This window comes from Cavia porcellus, unplaced genomic scaffold (assembly GCF_034190915.1).
Source record: "Cavia porcellus strain 051 isolate PalLab524CR breed Dunkin Hartley unplaced genomic scaffold, mCavPor4.1 scaffold_9, whole genome shotgun sequence".
Classification (NCBI taxonomy): domain Eukaryota; kingdom Metazoa; phylum Chordata; class Mammalia; order Rodentia; family Caviidae; genus Cavia; species Cavia porcellus.
The window spans coordinates 83,745,079-83,759,391 of NW_026947492.1; the positions used below are offsets into that span (position 1 = coordinate 83,745,079).

General features: G+C 37.4%; 1 pseudogene; it reads left to right on the plus strand.

Moving 5' to 3' along the window:
* Positions 1 to 302: 302 nt before the first annotated feature.
* LOC100727195 (probable tRNA methyltransferase 9B) overlaps positions 303 to 14,313 on the plus strand; it is a 43,019-nt pseudogene continuing 29,008 nt past the window's right edge.

Below are 14,313 nucleotides of genomic sequence, written 5' to 3' on the forward strand. Positions count from 1 at the left end.
GTTCTTTGCACAATTAAATATGTTAAAAAAAATTTGAAAATTAAGAAAATAAATTGACAAGGTCATATTGTCCTTCAATAATTCTAAAAAATAGCAATATATTCATTAACTTATTTTAAATATGGCTTAACATATTTTCCCTTACATTGGCAGACAGAGGTAGAAATATGCATTAAACATTTTGCTGCTGAAGTAGCTTTTCCTCTGAAATCAAGCTAAGAAAAAATAAAAACAAAAACAGCCTTTCGGTGAGCCAGGCTCACCACTGGGGATCAGACCGAGGCTCAGCAATAAGACAAACCATGCCTTCCAAGGAGCCAGACGGGGTGTGGGCTGCAAAACCAGAAGATCACAGCCCTACCTCCAACCTCATAAGCAACTGGCTGATTGGAGGGGACTCAGAGTGAGGTGATAACAACTGAGGGGAAGGGAGGAGCTCGGTGCTTGTGTTGTTCGGTTGCTTGCCTCTATAGGCTTGGGGCTGGTGGTCAGGGCATCTACCTGGAGGCTGGCAGTGTGCATTGTGTCAGCTGTGGGACATTTCCTTCTGCCTTGTTTTTGAGATCCAGTGTTTTGTTCCATTTTACTCTTTAGTGTTTTGTTTTGTTTTATTTTGTATCTGGTAACTGAAACAACTATTTCGAAGACAACAATATGCAGTGTAACAACCATTGTTAAATTCCTATCATGTGTTTTGGAAACCTATATAGCTATTGTTTTTGTTGTTATTTGCTTTTGTTGTTGTTGTTTTTTTGGGGTTTGTTTTCTTCTTGATTTTTCTGGAGTTTTTTTTTTTTTTTTCCTTTGTTTTCTTTAAAATAAAATTGGGGGAAAAATAAACACTATTCAACTGAGCTTTATGCTTTTCAAGCAATTTAAAGAGCAAGGTAAAATATACAAGTAGGTAGTAGGGGGAAGTCGGTTTTCAAATGGGAAAAGGATTGTCTTAGTTACTTTTCTCATGGCTGAAACACAATACCAAACAAAGTTAAAGGTGAAGAGGTTGATTCTGACTCCCAAAACAGAGGGTTCAGTCCATAATCACCTGGCTCCAAGGCAACATGACTTCAGTCTGATGTTTCTTTGATAAATTTGCACCCTCACTTCCTGTTCTGTTCCTTGGCTATAGATTTCCACCTCCACTCATCATTTCTATGTAGTGTTCTCTTTTGCTATAGTTATGAATAAAAGACAAATTATTGTCATTTTAACTATTGTCCAACTCTTGTCTTTCTTTGAAAATTGGCAGAAAGTTTTGATAGTATTTATTAATCTTAGAAGGTAGGCAGAATTCTTTAAGAAAGAACTGTGTGTTCTACTTCTCAGGGTACAATCCTGTGAGAAATAGTTTTCTTATGCACAGTTATTCATCTTCTTTTATTTCCATAGAATTTTACTTTCAAAACCCCCAAAATTTGGTTTTTAATTTGACTGCATATCTGTGGCACTAAAATGTTGGTGCAAACATGAACAGTGGCATCAAATGGATGCCAGCTGGAAAACCAGCTGAGATGAAGTCATGAAGCATGCTTACACTAGTGGAAAGGATTTATTGTTCTGCACTGGTGTTAGGTATACAAAGGACTTTTGGCAGGATTATAACACCTTCCATCTCATTTGAAAATGAGCATATTAGTTCCTGCCACCATGGATGTCTGTAAAGGGGTATTAGACAGTATGCATAAAAGGTTTAGAAGAGAACTCGGTGCATGTGGAAAATACTTGTTAATTTTGAAAATTTAAATAAGTCAATGAGATCAAATTGAACATGAACCAGTTACCTTGTCCCTTTTGTGGTTTTCCCTTTTCTTAGACAAGATCCTTCAATTATCAGTTCATTTTCAAACTGGGCAAGCTACTATCCTCAACTCCTTTTCTTTTAAATCCTCTGGTTTTAACACCACATGTCTTGCTGTCATTATTCAGTAAGGTTGAGGTGCCTGAAGACATGTATCGGAATGGGGTTCTATTGAAGCATCCTTCATTCTTAGGGTAGAGTTGATCTTTTCTGTTACTTATGTAAAAGGGTGATGCTAACCACAGTTACTTGACCTTTGAAATTCATTTCAGATGCTAGTTGGTAGATTTATTTCAGAAACTCATTTCAAAATCCTTGTAATTCTAAGGAAAAAAATCATTCAAATCTATTCTCAGAATATGGCACTTTTCTCAGTCATTCTACCCAGGAGTATATTGTTTGACATTATCAAGAACATGCTGGTTCCAAACACACCTGTTCTGTTATGAGAACAGAAATATGATGTTCAAAGTCAAATCAAACATTTGACAAGATTTGGACATCGCTGACTTAGTCAAAGAAATGTCTTGTTTCTGTCTTACTTACATTGTCTCTGCTGAGTTGAAAAGAGGAAGCTCAAGGCTGGCTCTGAGCAAAAATGCCAAGTTTTCATCCTCAGCTTGTCTTTCAAAGTCCTTCTTTCTTTTTACTCATTCTCCTCTTGACCTGCATATGCTCACAAAGGCTCTTGGCTTCGTGTGTGTGTAGTATGATCTGACTGATTTTATGAGCATCCTTCTAAATCTTTCTTTCCCCTGGTCCATTTCTTTCTTCTTTCACTGCCCATTGCCTTTGTAGAAGCACATACAAGATGGTAGGGTTTTCAGAAAACAGTGCAGACTCCACTGCAAATGCTAGTGTCTGAGTTACATAGCATCCTGTGTACTTTCCCCGTTATTCTCTTTTTTATATTCTTCTTTCAGCATTGCCACAAAAGAGTAGGAAAATAAATATTTGAAAATGATAATATAAATTATAGATGCCTATGTGTGTCTCAGTCATTGAAAATGGTCACAAACAATACTTTTCTTCCCTACAAACAATCACAGCAAATTTCCACATTTGATAAAAGTGTATTTTCCCTTCCACTGATCCTGGACTAGCCTAATGATGTATTTGGCCCAGTAAAGTATGCAAAAGTGACTTCTGATCTGTGCCCACACTTTATTAAGACTGACAGTTTTACTTTCTCTTTTTTTGAATACAGCTGCTACTTAAGAAATTCAATTACCCTGAGAAGACACTGTGGTGGAGAAGCCCACTCCTCAGGTGGAGAGACCTCAAGGAAGGTGTCCACTGCTGAACCAGAAAGTGGATGCGGTGAGTTAGTAACCTCATCTGATGTCACATAGAACAGACAGAAAACCACTCTGCACCAGGAGAAATAAAACATAATGATGGAAAGCTTGCTGCTTAGCACTGAGCATGAAACTGTTTTTAACAGCTTAAAAGAAAATATAAATATAGTATACAGAAAGGAGGTTATGAAAAAAATTAAGAATCATCTTTGATTTTTTCTGATACTGATTCATTATTATTGACTGTTTAAGCATTTCATTAATTGGAAAGTTAGAAACTACCTTCTCCACTTGCTAGGCTTACAAAATCGGCTAGGTTATTTAATTGTTATATCTCTTGATATTTTAATTTAAATGTAGTTATAAATAGATTTGTGATTTAACTAGTATGAAAAGCATATGATATACTACATTTAATGCCCTTAGAAAGATATTAGCCATAGGATATGGATTACAAGAAAATTTTTTTTAGAAATCTATTCTCTTATGTAAGCTCCAAATAAAAACCCCTCTCTCTCTCCCTCCCTCTCTTTCATTTCTCTCTCTCTCTCTCTCTCTCTCTCTCTCTCTCTCTCTCTCCCATTTTTCTCTCTCTGTTTTGAAAGTCTTCCTATTTAATCCAAGGTGGCCTTGAGCTCACCAGTAGCTCAGAATGGATTTCAATTTATGATCCTAAATGTGAGTTTTACCATGCCCAGTTGAAAACAGTCTCTTTAGATGTGAGAATTGATTAGTCTAAGAACCAATGTATTTTCTTCTGTTCCTCCTTCTGCTTTATAACTAGGAAATTTCATAGTTTAATGTAAAACAAGTATGTGCCAATGTTTATAATATTCAACATCATTTTTTCAATGTTTTAAATTAAGTTTATTCTAATAGTCATATTTTAATCCTTGTTTATGTTTATCTTCATTTCCTGTACTTGTTATAATTTAATTCATTTACTATATTAAGTTCTATACTATTCATTTTTTTAGAAATGATAGAAATAAAAGAAGTTGAAAAGACAGATAAAAAAACTAAAATTCAGAAAAAACAGATCCTTACATTTATTGAAGTTACCACTTAATAAATGAAAAAAGTTAAAATAATAAACGTAACAGAACTTTGCAGAATTATGCATACCTTGATTTGAAAGCTCAGAAGATCCTTGTAAAATTGGTATCTGTGATAAATTCCGCAGAGATAACATAGAGCACAGTGTTTGGTCTACGTGTGTATGTGTGCTAATGTGAGTGTGCTTGTGTGTGTGGCTGTGTGTGTCTGTGTATGAATTCAATATTAAAGGTGTGGGGGAGGTGATGTAGGTGGAAAGGGAGCCCCACAGGACCTTGCGTTCTGGAAACATTCTAGGGCTTCACAAACAGTTCAGGAAAATGTAACCAGATTTGAAGCATTGTGGTGTGGAAAAACGTTTGAAAGAAAGGAAAGGTATTTTCAGAACAAATAGAACAATCATTTAACTCATGAGATTGTTGCACACCCATTGTAAATTTTATGAGGTAGATAAGTGCGAATCAATTTGTCTCAAACACAAATTGTTTAATGTTATGTGTGTAAGCAAACAAAGTGTGAGGAAAATTGTTTTCATCACCGGTAATTGGCATGTATGATAATTAACTATAATGATTTATAAGACACATAAATGAATATGATGTTGGCAAAATAAAAGGGAGTGGATGAAAGGGAAAAAAGGGCTGAGATGTGTTATGTAAGTTTACCAGGTCCCTAAAATGAATGTGATCAATATGTACTGCACACATATACCCATAAAAATTTAAGAAAGAAAGATGTGTGCGATACATGTACCACCTTCTCACAAGGAATGTAAACATTATATATATAGTACACACATATAATAAACTAAAAGCAGCAAAAATCAAAGTATGAAAGTAGCATGAATCACAAAAAGTGTCATTTTTAAATTGACTGGATAAAGTTTTTCCCATTTATGCCTTTATAAACCATATGCAATTATGAGCTAAGATTTAAAATGTTTTTTATACAGTCACGAATGCAGCACTTTATTTTTGATAATGTAAATATGTATGCAGGTTCTTCAAGGTTTCTGTGAGGATTTGTTTAACATTTATGTCTATAAATGTTTCCACAATTTTTTGTGTGTATAATTTATTTTTAAAATACATGATGAATGTGTGAACAGAAGTCATCTACTAATTCATCAGTGCTATTATAACTGAGCATTACAGTTATGAACATCTTAAAAGTTACATTTAGCTTCACTGATTCTATGATCTCATCATATGTTGTCTTGTATTGTGCCCACTTTGTTCTGTGGATGGAGATGCCATTCCCCTAAGGCCAACTGCTGGCTAATTTATGGATATACTTTCATTGCAGGCCTTACATTCCTCCAACATGTCCTTACTGAAGTCTTTGATCCCAGGATACCAATGGCTCTAAACAGCTTAAAGTTCTAAAGAGGTGATAGATTCACAAAGCTAAAAAAGCAAAAATATAATATTGGGCATTTCCATATGTCAGAGGAAATTTTATTTTGTATTCATCAGTTAGTACTCATAGAAATTCCTGAAGGAAACACCCAGCCTGATCTGTCAGACCCTTTGTTCTTTCACATGTACTTGTCTTTTCTGTTGCTAACTTAACAGTATGTCAGAGTGGGGAAATTATAAACACAAGGGTTTTATTTTGGTTTATGGCTCATTCTGGTCCTAAATTGAGGGCTGACTCCACTGATCCCCTTACTACTGAGAGTGCCTTCAGGGTGTGCAGAGCCTCGTATGGTGAGTGACAGGACGTTCACATGGGGTTGTGTCTCCCTCTTCTCCTAAAGCTATTGTGATTTCTGATCCTAAGAGTTTCATACTAAAGACCTTACTGATCCTGGGGTTCCCCTAAGGGTCTGCCTCTAAATGCTGTGTCAATTGTGTTTTCTTTTTCCTTCCCAGTGGACATTAAAGCTCAGCGTGAGAAGCCTTGGGGACAGAGATCACCTCTGTGCTGTAGCAGCACTGTACTGTTAGTACACAAGCTCACACCGGATGTGATGGGTTTCATTGCTTTCTTACCATAGCTTCTTACTGTCCTGTTTTGGCAAATTTTTTACTCTCTCTGGATTTTGTTCTTTCATACACTCTAGAGGAGTAGTAGATTTGTGTTGGATACTTTTGAGCTCATTTTTTCTTCCTATATGAGGAAACAGTTTACTTTGGGTCACCAGGCATTACTGTTAACACTTTCAAGAATGTTAATAAGGTAGCTGTTTAATTTTAAGAATTAGTGCTGATAATTTGTAAAATTTTAGTGCTCTTTGTTTTCGAGATTTGCATTTATGGATGATTCTTTACTCCTTTACTGGAACTAATTTTTTACATTGATAGTTTTGCTTTGCATTCTGTCCCTTTCTCTAGCAACGGTGTTATACATATATTAAACATTGCATGTTAATTTTGTGAGACCCTATTGAAACCAGGCAACCATATTGCTTAAAATAAAGAAATCAACACTCTCAGAACTGTGGAATGCCTGTCTAAAAGTAAGATGTTCACAGACTCAATCTCTCTAGGGTCCGGAAACTCCTTAGAATATATTTTTTACCATTTTTGCAGTATGACCAGGCAGATAATTCTCCATATCTTCAAATTCAGACTACTCTTTTATTGATAATCCCTATCTTCATTTAACTTTTGGCTCACATTTCACTATAAACAGCAAAGCAAAATAGGACACATTTGGCACATATCCATATCAAATGTACACCAGTTCTACTTTCCATTTCATACTGGAAACCAAATGTCCTGCAACTTTGTCTTTAAACAGGGATCACAGCTTGTTATGATTGATATCTGCAATGTCCCCTAAAGCTCAGGTGTTAGAGACTTGATCCCTTTGCTCACTGCAGAGCTCAAATGTAGGACCTTGTGCAAGTGACCAGACTGTGAAGACTCTGACACTGATGGACCAATGAAATGATGGATTAATCCGCTGACAGCTTCATAGCTCAGCTGGCTCTGGGGGAACGCTGGGAATTTAGGAGACGGGATGCAAATAAATGAAGTGGCTCATCAGGATTTGCTTAGTACCTGGCTCCTCCTCTCTCTCTGTCTCTTTCTCTCTGCTTCCTGTGTTGCATGAGGTGAACAAATTTGCTCTGGCTAATCTTTCTCCCATGACACCTGGTGAGATTATGGAATAATATCTTTGAAACCATGAATCAAAATAAATATTTTTTTGCTGTTAAGTCATTTTGAGGTATTATACCCCAAGAGTGGTAAGTGACCACTATACCAGACCTCTAATCTCAAACAGCATGGTTCTTGTTTCTTTCTAACAAATCATCAGATTCAGATCAAATGTTCATCTTTTTACCAAGTAATATCTTCAAGACAAATATGGTTCTTCAGTCTTGCATCTTGTTATGGATTAAGAACTGGTGGTCAGCTTAATGCCAGCAGAATTAAATCAGCAGTTGCCAGCATAAATAGATAGGTGGGGAAGGAGATGGAGGGAGTCAATGCATTATTGCATTGAGGCATTGTGGGTTTTCCTTTGAGTTGCTGTCTGAGCTGTTGGTTCTCCTGGAGAAGGTTTGGTCTTCATATCGAGCAATGCTTCCTGGCTCTGGAGGGGAAGACATGTGCTGCTTGGTCTCCAGGATAAACTCGTCACTCTGGCTTCCTGCATGTACTCACCTGTGTTTGTCGTCAGAGGAGCTCAGGGTCTCCATGTAGCTGAGGTTGGCACTGGTGCCTTTCCGGACAGCTCTGGTCTTTGTTGTGAGTGTGACTTCTCGGCTCCAGCATAAAACCCTCATCCCACCAGCACAGCTCCTTCACCCCACTGGCATGGACTTTCTGGCCTCCACGGCCTACATTTGGGTCTTCCTGGCACAGATCCATAAAAGAGACTGGCGTTGAGTCCTTCTTGTGGGCTCTGGGCTTCCAGTTGGACTCGTGAGAGGCATTGTCATGAGCTCTGGGTCTTCATCTGGACTCATGTGGGACATTTCTGTGAGATTTAGGCCCTTGACTAAATATTCTATGTCTTTGGTAATGCTGATAGATTTCCTGCATTTTCTTGTGTTAACTCTGAGTGACCATCGTAAAACAATATTATAAATTCTATGTCCTGATTCTAATTGTTCTCTGCAAACCCCTAACTACAACACATCTAAAAAAGTTTTATTCCAAAGCTAATTAAATCTTTTTAAAGATATTTCTTATAGTAATTTTCTGGTACTGGTACCAATATTTATGTTTGATTCCTTGGGCTTCCATAGCAGTGTATTTTTTTAAAAAAGTCATTGTTTGAAACAATTAAAATTTTTTCTCCTGTTAATTCCCTAAAAGTCAGCAAGCCCAGGCTTTCTTGGCAAGACCCAATGGTTTCTGTCTGGCCTCTCATGATGCCCATTCATCCTGGACTCCCAGGCTGTATCTCTACAGGCTCTGCCTCCTTCCGCAATTCCCCGTAGAGTCTGTCAGATAGATTCCTTAGCTAGGGGCCATCCTAAAGGAGTAAAGTCACATTTCTTAATAGGAATGCAGTACAGGCCACTCTGTCTCAGTCAGATTGTATTCTGAGGTTGGAAGCAGACACGAATTTGAAAGGAAGCACAATTCACCCCGGTTCATTTCCCCATTGACTAAGAAAGCCCTGAGAAACAGACTACAGAGAACACTGTAAAAATTCTTCCTGTGTGTGGACCAGAATGGAATGAGTTGAAGAACTGTGGTGGGATCACAGCCATCCTGATGCTTGTGGATCCGGTCCTATTTGTATCCAAAGAAGAGGACCCTGAGAAAGCAACAGAAAACTCATCCCTCAGGTGTGGTAGCAAATATTTCATCGACTCCTCTGAAGAAAAGATTATAAATCAGATGAGAAATTACATAGAAATCTGTTATCTCATTTGGCTTACGCAAACTCTTTGTACAGTGTAAATATATACCACATGGTGTTAAGGTAGGCAAATGCACACACTTATATGCCTACACTTACATTTCCTACTTTAGAAATATGGTGGCAAAATTTGGCTTGGTTTAGCTTATTTAGACAACTCTCTTTGAAATCATCACTTTTTTAAATGAATGAACTCTTATATAAACTATTGAAAATAGACCAGAGGTCTCTTCCGTTGGCTTTTCTGCAGGAAACTGCAGCTGAGAATGATGCAGTGGAGACAAGAAACTGTTGCCATCCATATTTTTATACCATGAATTATAGAAGAACTGTAATTTGCTTTGAACACACTTACAACTTCCAAAACAAATACAGTTACAAACTAGCAACGTCTTTTTACACTGTGTGACCAAAGAAAGATTATCCACACTACATGATAGCTCCTGTTATTCTTTTCTCATTTCTTGCTTCAATATTCTCCAGTGCTTTTAGGAAACTCACTCATAATTACACAGTATCCTCAATTTGTATGTTCTTGCCTGCAATGAAGACTCAGCTGCTTATTTAAAGACAATGGACCACTTTCCTTGATTGCAAGCAGCTGTGACATTTGACAGTTATCTGATTTGCTGATTAACAGTGTTGACTGGATCTTACCAGCTCACCGCCCTCTCCTCCCCAGGTCTGCTGCTCAGGTGAGAGATGTTAACATGAACCACTCCAGTCCTAGTAACTGTGTAACTTGTTGCTCCTTGGGGTGGAATTACACTCTTTTTAAAAAATTATTTTTCTTTTTCACAATAAATAAGACTATCTTCTCTTCATGAGCACTGATTTCCTGTGCTAACTCAGAGACTATCACTTTTGTTATTGTTTGGTTCTGTTTGTTTCTCTTCCTTGTTTCAGTTATTAGATCTCATGTGTTTTTCTTCTTCCGTGTTGCTATAAAGGGCATTTCTTCCATTACCTAAGTCATAAATAAAATCACTTATTGCCCATAATGTTTTCTAAAATTCTTGATTAAAATTTACATAAGCAAATGACATGGAGAGAAATTACAGTGTCACCATGTAAGGGAAGCTTGAGTCAGTTTCCCCCATCGGGAATGAATGCAATGTGTTAGGATTTGTGTCTGCATTATTAGCAAATTTTATGAATTAAATAAAAACCTTTTTTTCTGACCATATTGTCACCTCATAATCTTGGTCTCTGGGTGCATTTTGAATTTTCAATGTATTGTTTCACTAATCAAGCTACTCACTATAAAAATGTTAATAGTAAAATTTTTCTTTGCTGAGGTAGTGACAGCAATAAAGGCATCCCAGAAGTTTTCTCATACTGGGAAAGTGCTTTTAAAGTAGTTTCATCTATCAGCGTTCATGCATTTTTTTAAACTAACCCTCACCCTCATGGCACTGTGCAATGTTTTGCTAAAAGCTAGCTCTGCAGAAACTTTTTGTAGCAAAAGAGGTCATTTTATTATCCTTTAAATCCAACCCAATATAAGGAAAGTGATTAAATTATATTACTTTCTTAATAAGAACTAATTATGGGCAGAGCTTCCCAAACTGGGAGACAAATGTCTCTCTTTTATGTTGGCAAGTTAATTGCCCTGTAATAGTGATGGGTGGCTAACTCTGACTTGCTAGAAATGCAGTAAGGCCCAGCTGCAGACATAATAATGCTTCAGCACTGGTCTAGAAATTTGAAAGATTGTGTGCTTTTTTGTTTTGTTTTCCTGAGGCAAGACCTTGGGATAACTCTAGGCTGGATTTGAACTTCAATTTTCCTGACTCAGCCTCCCAAAGTTGGGATGACAGGTGTGCACCAAATGCCTCAGTAGACATTTGTGTTTGACAAACTGTGTCGCCTGTGGAAGTGCACTGCTCATGTCTTCTGCAGGAAAGAACATGATTTGATGGCAGCCAACCACTTGTCTTTGGTGACTTTCTCCACTTGTGGATAAATACTGCTGCCAGGCAATGATCGGGTGAGTGAGGCAGGTCTTTGTGAGATACAGGGCTTTTTTTAAAACAAGAAATGTTAGGCCATTAGATCATGTTGAAAATGCATTCCTAGCACTACCACAGGCTGAGACTCCTTCTCTCTCATAATTCTTACTTCCTCTTTTCTCTCAGTGGACATAATATATTCATCTTGATGCCATTTTTCTAACTCTCTCCCTTCATTCGTACCAATGATTTCCTTCCAATCTTTTCTTCTATACTGAACCTCATTTTACTCACAGCTAATGAGAAGAGTCTAACAAACCCAATCACACCAGTGAGAAATGATTCAAAAACTGAAAATATGCCGAGATGATTTGGACATCCTAATGACAGCAATGACAAACTTTTTAGAAGAGCACCCAAATGGAATCCCAAATCCTTCTTTATATCACAAAATATCAACACTGCAATTAACCTGATCACTGTTTAGACAATATATACAAGCAAATAAAAGACAATATATACAAGCAAATAAAAATATAAATACAACATTCCAGAACCTGGGGGATGCAATGAAAGCAGTTTTCAGAGGAAAATTTATTGTGGTGAATTTTCACATCAGGAAAACAGAATGAACACAAATAAACAACCTGATGCTATACCTCAAATATCTAGAAAAAGAAGAGCAAGTCAAGCCTAAAGCCAAAAGACAGGGAGAAATTATAAAGATCATGGCAGAAATCAATGCAATCGAGACTAAGAAAACAATACAATGAATCAATGAATCAAAAAGTTGGTTCTTTGAAAGAATATATAAAATTGATAATCCCCTAGCCAAGCAAGACAGTGTAACACAGGGCTTCAGTTTACGATAATAAGAAATTAAGAACACTTGCTGCTATTTTGGGGACAGCTGTCTGTGCCCTCAAATCTAGTACAAGTAGACAGACTGGAACAGAATAAAGTCAAAATAAACAGAGCAATAAGTCTAATATGGCTTTTAAATACTGATAGACTATTAACAATGTCCTCTGACTTCTGTTTATGCAGTTCCTTCCTTTTCCCTTTCTCAAGGTGCTTTGTACATTTTGGGTTCCACGAACCCCTTTAGTTTTTAGATTGGGGGGGCAACCTGTTATATACCTAAGTGGCGCTGAACCATTTTACCACTGAGCTTGATCTTGAGTTGTGTTCTTTACCTACTAAAGCCTCAAAATTTTCCTTCCTTATAGCTGAGTAGTTCACTGTACAAAAATGTTATGACTTTCCAACCTATCTGCAGCTGCTGGACAAGCTGTCCATATTTCTCTCTCATTCCCTGTCTCATAGAGCTTTGTTTTCTTGTCTTTGACTTTTGGTTCATTCATTTCAGGTTGATTATATTTCCTATTCAGAGTATCTCAATGGGGCCTATCTCCTGATCTATTATGCCTGCAGTTTTTTTGTTAGTATATCAAGGCCATCTAAGTTAGAGATTATAACCAACCTTCTCTGCTTCATCTCTTATATGCTATTTTCTGCTGTTGATTGTCTACTTTTCTCCTTCATTCCACTGTCTGCCCCATTCACTGAGGCTTCTCTTCCACTGTTGCTTGAATCCTGGTATTTTTTTCTCTCTCTCTAGAATGTCCTTCAGTATTTTTTGTAGGGTTGGATTGGTAGTCATGAACTCCCACAATTCCTCTTTGTCATGGAAACATCTTGTTTCTCTATTAATTTTTAGAGACAGTTTTTCAAGGTACATCAATCTGGGTTGGAGGTTATTTTCTGTCAGTGCTTGGAATACTTTGCTCCAAGTTCTTCGTGATTTGATAGTTTGTGTTGAGAAGTCTGTTGTGATTTTGATGGGTTTTTCTTTACAGGTGATCTGTTTCTTTTCTATGATAGCTTTTAATATTCTGTTCTTGTGATGAAAGTCTGGGATCTTGATTATTATATATCTGGGTATAGATATGTTTTGGTTATAGCTGGCTGGAGTTCTGTATGCCTTATTTATCTGGATATCATTTCCTTTTCCTATGCTTGGGAAATTTTCCTTAATTATTTCTTTGAATAGTCTTTGTTAATTCATTTGTATGTACTCCTGCTTCACTTATATCTTTTATTCTTAAGTTATAGGTCCTCTTGTTGTCTTCTAGCTTTTGTATTGTTACTTCTTGGTTCCTTGTTATTTTTAAGAGATCTTTTCTTTCATGATCACACTTCGCAAATCTACCTTCAAGTTTTGAAAGTCTAACATTAGCTTCTGTCAAGGAATTTGGCTAGCTTTCTATGGAGTTTTTAATTTCCTGGTGATCTCTTTGGATCTGTTTCTTGTATTCTAGATTTTGTTTATATCCTTCATCAAAGGTTTTTCTCCTTTTCTCTGGGTGCCTTCACTCCATTAATCTGTGCTGTGTGGGCATCACAGGTTCAGGACACTTTTGTCCCTGGCTATTGAATGCCAACCAGGGGCGTGACCCAGCCCAAGCAGATCCCACCAGTCCTCTTTTGGCCAGGAGCAGCCAACTGATGGCACTGTGGTTCCAGGTTCAGGTCCATCCTGCCCAGCTCCAATATGTCATCCAGCTGATCACCCTGTGCATGGGACCAAATTCCTCGCTCTCACCACGGGTTAATGCAGCTCTCCACATTGGTTCCACTCTCTGTTGTGCCGCATCCTCCTGCCAAGGGCCCTGGGCTCACCAACTCACTATTTCAGTGGCCGTGACTTCAGCACAACCATGAATCATCAGACTCCAAGGCATGTCCAGTACAGCATGGGACTTGCCCTGTTGAGAGGACATCTGGTTCCTGCCTTTCATCCACCTTTTTACTTCCTGACTTTTTTTGTTGTTTGTTTGTTTTTCTTTTTCTTTTCCCTCAGTTTCTTCCTGGGTCATGAGAATCCCTCTCCTTTTGTCTGGTCTTCTCCATGGTGTTAAATTCTAGTATCTGAGTTGTATTTTTCAGAGAGGCTCTCTACCTTGCTACCTATGAAGCCACCATCTTCAGACCAATCCTGGTATCTCTTTGGTTAGGTACCATTGTTATGGCCACAAATAGCTCCATGTCCTTCAGAACTCTCTCTAGAGTTCCACTCCTACTGCATGAACTTCGGGATGGAATTTAGATGCCTATTCGCCCAGAAGGTGTCTAAAGAAGGCATGCTATTTGTTCACTATTCTTCCAACCATGCACAACTATGACAGTTTGCTTATTATGTGCCAGACACTTTCATTCTTAATACAATTTTCACTCCTGTATAGATGATTCTACAGCTATTTTTGTGCCTCCAGATAAAATCAAGCCCTGTAATATTAATAAATTTGTTCATACAATTTTATTTTCAAGTAGGTAAAACAAATTTCAATACAGTCTATATTAAATGCTTATATGTATGTAG